Here is an 8,381-nt window from a genome sequence, read left to right on the forward strand (position 1 = left end):
TCTTTGTTGAGTTTCTTTCTAGATGTTCCGTTCTTTACCAAGAGTAGTGTGTTGAAGTCTCTTACTGTTATACTGGAACTGTCAATTTCTCTTTTCAGTGCTGTTGAAGTTTGTTTTATGTATTTGGAGCCCTGTCATTGGGTGTGTAGATATTTATTATGGTTATGTCTTCTTGATGGATTGTCCCTTTAATCATGATATAGTGTCCTTCTTTGTCTTTCATGGTGAACTTTGTTTTAAAGTCTATTTTATCTGCTCCTGCTCTTTTTTTGGTGGCTGTTTGCTTGATATATTTTTTCCGTCATTTGATTTTTAATAAATGTATGTCTTTGTTTCTAAGGTGCGTCTCTTGTAGACAGCATATTGATGGATCCTGTTTTTTTAATCCATCCTGTCACTCTGTGTCTCTTTATGGGTGCATTTAGGCATTTACATTCAGTGTAATTATTGATCGGTGTGATTTATTGCTGTCTGTCATGGATTGAATTATGTCCCCCAAAAAATGTGTGTATGAATTTGGCTGGGCCATGATTCCCTGTATTGTTTGGTTGTCCTACATTTTGTGATTGTAGTTTTATGTTAAAGAAGATTAGGGTGGGATTGTAACACCCTTACTCAAGTCACATTCCTGATCCAATGTAAAGGGAGTTTCCCTGGGGTGTGACCTGCACCACCTCTTATCTTACAAGAGATAAAAGGAAAGGGAAGCAAGCAGATAGTGGGGGACCTCATACCACCAAGAAAGCAGTACCAGGAGCAGAGCACGTCCTTTGGACCCAAGGTTCCTGTGCAGAGAAGCTCCTAGTCCAGGGGAAGACTGATGACAACGAGGACCTTCCTTCAGAGCCGACACAGAGAGAAAGCCTTCCCCTGGAGCTGACACTCTGAATTTGGACTTCTAGCCTACCAGACTGTGAGAGAATAAAATTCTCTTTGTTGAGGCCATCCACTCGTGGTACTTCTGTTAGAGCAGCACTAGATGACTAAGACACTGTCATTTTGTAACTCTTTTTTTGTAGTGCTGACAATTTCTTTGCTCCTCTTACTCTCCTGTGCTGAATTCCTTTTGTTTGTGGTTTTTTTCTCTTTCCTTTTGTTTTTGTAGATTTTTTTTTTTCTTTTTACTGAGACATTGTTTTTCTTCTTTGATAAGTAGGTTTGTTAACTTTCTTTGTGGTAACCTTGAAATTTACCCTTATCTTCCTAGGTTTAAACCAGTCTATTATTACTTAGTAACACCTTGCCTTCCTCTCCATTAGAAAGCTCTATACCTACACCGTTTATTCTCTCTTTTGTTGTTCTGATGTTGTTGTCATTTGCAGATTAACCTCTCTGGTTCCCTGTTGTAAATCTTTTGGTTTTGAATAGTCCTTGGGAGTTCATTTCCTAGGTTGGTATCTGGCTGATGCGATCTTGTGTCCTAGATTCAGGCTGTTGTCTGATGTTGTTTGTTCTCAGACTGAGGAACTCCCTTTAATAATTCTTATAAGTTTGGTTTGGTTTTTACGTATCCCCTTTATTTCTGTTTATCTGGAAATTCCAAATTTCACCATCATATCTGAACAAGAGTTTTGCAGGAGATAGTATTCTTGGTTGGCAATTTTTTTTCTTTCAAGGTTTCATATATGTCATCCCACTGCCTTCTTGCCTGCATGGTTTCTGCTGAGTAATCAGAGCTTAGTCTTATTTTCTCCCCTCAGTATGTGACTTTTTGTTTTTCTTGAGCTGCTTTCAGGATTTTTTCTTTGTCTTTGGTTTTAGCAAGTGTGCTTATGATATGCCTTGGTGATTTTCTTTTGGAGTCTATCCTATATGGGGTTCACGGACCTTCTTGGATGGTCAGCTTTTCATCTTTCATGATAATAGGGAAGTTTTCTGCCAGCAATTCTTCAATGATCCTCTCTGTGTTTTCTGTTTTCTCCCCCTGTTCTGGAAGTCCAATCACTCAAAAATTCTTGCTTTCGATTGTATCCCACATAATTCTTAGGGTTTCTTCATTTTTCTTCGTTCTTTTTTCTGATTTTTCCTCAAAGTTGTACCCAAGTGTTTGTGTTCAATTTCACTGATCCTGTCTTCCATTGTTTCAAACCTGTTCCTCAGCCCTTCTATGACACTGTCCATTTCTGAAATCTTGTTGTTTATCTTTTGGATTTCTAATTGTTGTTTTTGTATGATTTCTAGTTGTGAGTTTATTTTGGCATTTTGTTCCTATTTTTCTGAATTCTTCCATTTTTTTGTCTGTATTTTCCATGAATTTGTCTATTTTTTCCTCATTTTTGTCTGCTTTTTGCTTCAACTCTTGGATAGCTCTGAATATTAGAGATTTAAATTTCCTATCAAGTAGTTCTAGTGCCTTTTCTTCTACTGGAAAGTCATCTGGTTTTTTATTTTGGACACCTACTGGAACCATCCTGTACTGTTTTTCTAATATGTTTTGATATTTTCTGCTGTCTTCGGGACATTCGTTATTTTCTTCATTTATTGATTGTAGATTTGTTTGTTTTGTCCTGCCTTTTTGTTTTATTTGGTTACATCTGAGCAGGCAGGCTATGCGTTCTTTGTTGTTTGCTCGTCTGTGGACATGATATTTTTCATCTCTTTGTCCAATGGGCAGGGCCAGTTGCTCAGCTATGATGCAGCAGGGCAGGCCCAGCTGAAGGGGAGGGGCAGGGATGTGTTGTTTGCAGCACATATTGGGGCTGACAAGGTGAGCTGGGAGTGAGTGCAGGGCAGGTTCCGGTAGGCCGTGCCTGTGCTTCTCAGGAGTGCAATGTTCAGTATATGGTGTAGACAGGCAGGAGGGAGGGGGAGGGGAGGTTGTGATATGTGGAGCTAGATTGCGTATGGGAAAGAAGAGAGAAAGGAGAGAGAAACAGGAGCAAAAAAAAAAAAATGGTGAGGGAGCCTGCCATTGGAGTGGAGAGACGAGAAACTGAGTAATAAAGAAAAAGAAAAAATGCCCCCAGGGATCCCACCAGCGTGGCTGCATTGACCAAGGAAGCAACTCCCAAGCCACTCTGTACAGCCGGGCTAGAAGGGGTGGAGATAATACACTTCACCAGGTATTCAGGAGACAGGAAAAGGTAAGTAGAAAGAGACGAGAAACTGAGAAATGAAGCAGAATAAAAGGGAAAATAGAAAGAGAAAACAAAGAAAAAAAATCCCCCAGGGATCCCACCAGCATGGTGGCATGGACTGTGGAAGCAGTTCCCCAGCCTAGCAGCACTGACAACCTGTCAAGAAGAAGCAAAGATGGTACGCAGAGTCAGGTGTTTGAGAGAAATGAGGGTGAGGGGGTGAGGGGTAGGGAAGAAACCAAAAGAGGCTGAAAAAAGCAACACCAGCAACAAAGAAATGGCAGTGAAGAAGTGGGCAGATATGGGCGGGGAAAATCCGAATGGCTTGGAACTGACACCCCCCCCATGCCGCGGTCTCAGCCCACTAGGAATCGGTGGATCGGCGCACTGGGAATCAGCCTGCAGGGAAGCCGGGAAGCAGCAAAGGCCAAACGGGGAGGCAGGGTGGGAGGTGGAAAAGCATGTCTTGCTGGTTACCGGGTACTCTGTCTCCTGCTGGGAGCTCCGTGAATTTGCTTTCCCCTACTCCCTGTCCACCAATCTCCATCCAGTAGGAGTCCTAGATGTTGGATCCATGCCGCGTTAGCTGATAGGGGGCCTCTGCTTGTAACTCCTTGCTCTCTGTTCTCTGTTAGTTTCTTATTCCATTCGGTGCTTGGTTGTGCTCTTTCTCTCTTCATTTGACGCTTAGGGTTCCAGGATTGACATTTGTCTCTGTTTTACTAGTTTTTCGGGTCTTTGCTGTGGAGGGACGGCGTGGTGCTTCTGTCTATAGTGCCATGTTGGCTCTGCCTCCACGCTGTTATATTTCAGTGCTTAATTAATCACTCCTGAAGACAAATATTTACTTCCTCTCAAAATTAAACAAACAAACATGAAATTGTATTTAAGATTAAAGTGAGTGAAGTATTACAGAATCTCCTGTTATATCTTCTACAACACATTTATCATTTTGGATGCATGTTGAACTGATATGTTTGTGACTTCCATTGGGATACAGAATTGTATGTTTTTAGCAATTAATCCTTGGCACTGATAATCTGCGTGACTTCAATTTAGAACTTTCCTTCAAAATTTTCAATTAAATTTATCAAAATATATGTTGTCTTTTGCTCATTTTGCCTATTAAACATTAGCTAATACTTTAAACTGAGAATTTTATGCAAGAATCCAGAGAAACAGAGATGGGGATATTTATTGCCAAGTATAATGGAATACATTGTAATCCTATTTTTTGTAAGTAATCTGTAGATATGTTCTGCAATTTATTAGTATTACTTGATTTCTCAGGCAATTCACCTCAGAAATTATACTCTCTCCCACAATACAAAAAAGTAGTGTCACAAAGGAGAATTCTAAGATACATATTGACAATAAAGAGCCGTAAGCACACAGTGGGCAAAAGTCCTAGCAAACTTGAAAAATATTTAACTGAACAATAATGGAACAATGCCAAATACTAAAAGTCACCAAAGATAATTTTAATTGTTGTAGATATAATGGTGTTCAATGACAGCTGTTTTGGAACAGAAAGGTTATTTCCTGCAAATTTCAGTTGAGTTTTCTCCTAAAATAAACTCTCATTGATTGTTAAAATTACCAATTGTCCGTAATGGCAAATGGACACCAAAGTTGGCTAATAACGTCGAATATGGAGTCACTCACACATGTTGATTTGTAAACACTATCTGGAGGAAAAATTAAAAAGACATAATGTAGCCGAGTGTTATTTCTCCCTGTGGAGATATTACAAGACTCTTATGTAAGAGAAGTAGTTTAAAAAAAGTATCTAAAGCAAAAACTACTTGCAAATTGAATGTTGCAATGTTCCCACTAAAGTAACATCTCGCTCTCTCCTTTCCCGTTTCTTTTTTTTGGAAATGACAATAATTTTTTTTAAACTAAATTGTGCTAAATTATAAATAAAATAATATTAGTAATTTGACAATAGAGATTTAACTTACTGGTAAACAAAAATGTATTTTGTGTGCTGCTCTATTAGTACTAGAATAAACTACTTTGGTTGCTGCGTTTATTTATACAGGTCTGTTTTTAAGTTCATGTGACAAAAGGGTATAATGTTACACATTACACTTCATGGTCCAATAGTATATTTTTCTTTAATTTTTAAAATTTGTATTGACATCTATTTGAGTAATTTCTGTTCTCAAGTCTGGAGGCACAGTCATTAAATTCATCTATTATTAACTCATTTTACTGCTTCAATTTTTTTCTAGTTAAGAAAACTAATAAGTATTCATTATCTTTAAAGTGGGAAAGTCCAGAAAAAGGTAAATAATAAAAATCACGTGAATACATCCCACTACACAGCGATAACCACTGTTAATAATAAATTAATGTTTTCCAGGCATTTTTCTATGCATATGTATGTACAAATATATTCTCAACAAGATGTAGACAGCATTATGTTTTTAAAAAAGATTTTATTTGTTGGTTTTGCAATGATGGAAAAAGAACTGAAAATTTTTTAAAGAATTCCCATTATCCTTAGATATTTAATGATGCTTCTTTTTTATTTTGTTCTAATACTGCCAGATGGTATCCACAACATTCAAATATAAATATATACTAATTAGGTAGTGTTATGGATTGAATTTGCCCCCAAAAAATATGTGTTGTAAATTATAACTTTATGCAGGAGTGGATTAACCAGTAAGCAAGGTAAGCACGGGTTTATAGTAAGCAAGGTACGCATGGGTTTACTTGTGGAAACACATGTGAAATTGTGCACTATAGTAAGTAAGCACAAGTAGGCCTGCAGGTGAAACCCATGTGAAACTGTGCACTACACATTAGTAAATTAAGCACAAGTGAGCCTGTGCATACCTTGCTTATTGGGCAATCCATCCCTGGCTCTATGCCTGTGGTTATAATGCCATTTGGGAATGGGTTGTCTTTTTTATGTTAATGAGGCAGGATTAATATAGGGTGTACTTTGAGTTAATCTCTTTTCAGATATAAAAGAGATTAAAATGCAAACTAGGAAAGGAGATGGAGTGAAATAGATGCCAAGACACACAGAGATCTCCAAGGAACCAAGAAGCAGAAGGACTTTCCTCCAGAGCCAGAGAAAGAAAGCCTTCCCCTAAAGTTGACGCTCTGAATTCGGACATCTAGCCTCCTAAACTGGGAGAAAATTAATTTCTGTTTGTTAAAGCCATCCACTTGTGATACTTCTATTATAGCAGCACTAGCTAACTAAGACAGGTAGTAGTCCAGCATTTCCTACTTAAGTGGTCCTTTTAAGAATACTTGGTTTCAAGCGAAACATTTATAATTTATATAAAACCTTTTATATATCAAAATAGTGCATTAAATATGTTTTTTTAAAAAAAAAGACTAAAAGGTAAAGGAAAATCTCTATGAGGCTTAGTCTTTTCAAACAAGTAATTAAGCATAGTAATAATTTAATATGATCATTAGTGCATGCCAATCAAAAGTTTTAGAACTTTGCTTTTGTTTCACTCTCTTCTGTAGGATACATTTTTAAATTTCTTCTGTAGTAATACTATACTGACTTACAGAAAATAGATCTACATGCTTTGGCATAAGAAGAACTTATTAAGTGAAAAAGTCACAAAACAATACATTTGGAACATTTTATGTTAAAAAAATGTAAAAGTGCATATGTATTTCTATATGCATGAAAATGCATAGAAAAGAGACAAACAAGAACTACCTCAATCTGGGAAGGGAAATGGAAATGGGGAGGCAATGAGAGAGAACTTTAAAAGATTTATTCTAGCTATTTCTGTGTTTGTTTCAACAAGAATATATTCATGCATTAGTGGTGTAATTATTTTTAAGTGGAAGAAGTTAAGGTGACCCAAACACCATATTAACATTATATTGGTACTTTACTACTCTGATTTCTAGCAATTTCTGTAACCATTTAATCTCTTCTAAGGAAGTTGAAAGCTCCTAGAGAAGATATATGTATTATACTTTGCATTTCTTTGCTCTGGGTATGGATTTCATTATAAGTCTTCTATAAACAGAAACCATTGGATTTCATTGCCCTTTCTAGTATAATTACTGATCTAAGACAATTGAAACTAATTTCTAGAAGCACAACAGGATCCGCTAAGAGTTCTTTACCATTCCTTCTGTTGCAAAGAAGGAACTCTGGGCATTTCATTGGAGCACAGCAGCTGATGGAAGGAAAAAAAGTGTTAGATTTCTCAGCGTGAACATAGGAAGGAAAAGAGTAAACAGAACCTATCCCCAGACTGTTAATATTAGCTTTGAACCTAGACAGATATCAGTTTGAAATGGCAATTACAATTCTGAATTGCAGTTTAACAAGAAATTCAGCCTACTTCATATGAATTAATTATATTAATATATTCCAAAGTGAGAAAAGACTGGATGGTCATTGATTATAGATGATTTCTTTCATAAAACATACTCATACAGTACCAAATAGCTTCAGTTATTTAAACTGACAATTTTCTCCAGACTTACTGTGATCAAGCCATAGGAATAGGATTATAGCTAAATATACATTAATCCCTTCATTCTTAAGACTCCTCTCTCTCACTTTTCACTGTCTCTTTCTCCTTAGCTTATAATCATGTACAAGCTCCTCTCATCTTAAAAAAAAAAAATCACAATTTGAAAAAGGAAGAAAAAATATAAAACAAAACACCTTTTTTAGACTCAACATCCCCTTGATGTTCATACCCTCTTTCATACCCAACATACCTTCTTTCCTTCACTGACAAACGTCTATAAAGACTGATCTATATTCATTATCTCCACTTTCTTACCACCCTGTAATCAGCAGTGGTTAAGAGAGAGCACTCAGGGGCTACGTAGAGCTGGGTTATAATCTTAGATCTGCTGCACACTAGTTGTATGAATTTGATCAAGTCCTTTCTGTCCCTCAATTTAGTCATCTGTAATATCAGAATGATTATATTAATAATACCTTACCTCAGGGCAGTTCCGGCAAAATGGCGCTCTAGGCAGGAGCACCACGCTGTCCCTCCACAGCAAAGATCCGAAAAACTAAGCCGAACAGAGAATACAACAATCCTGAAACCTTATAACGTCAAATGAAGAGATAAAAAACTCAGCCAAGCACCAAATGGAGTGAGAAAACTGACAAAGAATGGACAGCGAAGAGAGATTCATGCAGAGGTCCCCTACCAGCTAATGCAGCGCAGATCCGCCATCTTGGACTCCTATCGGAGACCAGCAAACAGGGGGTACGAGAAAGCAGCCTCACGGAGTGTCCAGTGGGAGACAAAACAACTGGTAATTTGTGATATATGCTTTCCC

This window comes from Trichechus manatus, unplaced genomic scaffold (genome assembly GCF_000243295.1).
Source record: "Trichechus manatus latirostris isolate Lorelei unplaced genomic scaffold, TriManLat1.0 scaffold00001, whole genome shotgun sequence".
Classification (NCBI taxonomy): Eukaryota; Metazoa; Chordata; class Mammalia; order Sirenia; family Trichechidae; genus Trichechus; species Trichechus manatus.